Here is a 1,159-nt window from a genome sequence, read left to right on the forward strand (position 1 = left end):
CCCTGTCTTCTGGGCAGGGTTTGGCAGTTTGGCCTCTCTCCTGGGCAAGGCTGGTCTTGGACTTCACAATGGGGACTGGACTGAGGTTCTGTCACACTGCTGCCTGACATCAATGCCAAGTCAGAAATGCACCCCTGGCAGCCCAGGTGTGGGGCATCTCGCAGAGGTGCCCGCTGACGGGGCGTCAGCCCCTGGGTGCCCAGTTGGAGAGAGCAGCAGGCAGGGCTGCTGGGTGAGGAGACTCTAGCCCACAGAGGACTTTAAAAACTTTTCTTTTGTGCCCTTGTAAGTGTGGCATCAGGAGAGTTTAAGGCAACATATTACAAATGGCATTCAAGGAAAACAAAACATGCATTACTGCTCCCAAGTTAGCCAATCTGATGTAGGTGAAGCCAAATGCACAGGATTTCACACTCGAAGGATGGCATTCCACCAGACCCCGGGTCATGACGAGGGCCACCCCCCCGCCCCCAGGACAGACCCTCGGCCTAGCTGATGTGGGTTTAGAAGCCAGGGAACATCGTTTGGGGGCTGTTAGCTGCAAGCCAGCAAGATCCTGTGCCTAGTCTGGCCCTTACTCTGTGGCACTGATAGGAGATGGACACAGTACCCCGGGAGGGCCCCGCTCTACCCTCTGCTAGGCACTTTGGCCAAGCTGTCACCCTGCGTCTCATCTGTGCCCGCTTCCTCCTCATGAGCCTTCCCCACTGCTGAAGCCCTTTAGAAATGAGCTTGAAATTCAGCCAGAAGAGGCAGCTCAGCCAGCAGCATGACCAGAACAGGATGTCCTGGAGGGCTCACTGAGGACAGCCGGGGGATGCTGATGGACACGGGGAGCCAAGGGAGACGGTATCTGGTAAGACCGGAGTCAGACTCCCAGAAAAGCTGTCCTTCCCGGAGCGTGGAGCAACACACAGCAAAGCACACTGCTGCCTCCTAGTGTCTGCAGCAAGCACAGCACCAAGGACGTGCGTGAGTCCCGCCCGAGGCCTCAGGCCCATCTCCCCCACACAACCACATCTGGTCAAGAGGAAACCACACACACAGAAGGTGGATTTTTCTTTTTAAAGAGACAGACACACTTAGGGAGCCTTCACTATGGTCTAGAAGCGTTTAAAACAAAACAACACCTTGAGAAAATAAATACGCTGAGCCAACA

The sequence above is a fragment of the Dipodomys merriami genome, unplaced genomic scaffold (assembly GCF_024711535.1).
Source record: "Dipodomys merriami isolate MVZ:Mamm:240054 unplaced genomic scaffold, mDipMer1.0.p SCAF_82, whole genome shotgun sequence".
Lineage (NCBI taxonomy): Eukaryota > Metazoa > Chordata > Mammalia > Rodentia > Heteromyidae > Dipodomys > Dipodomys merriami.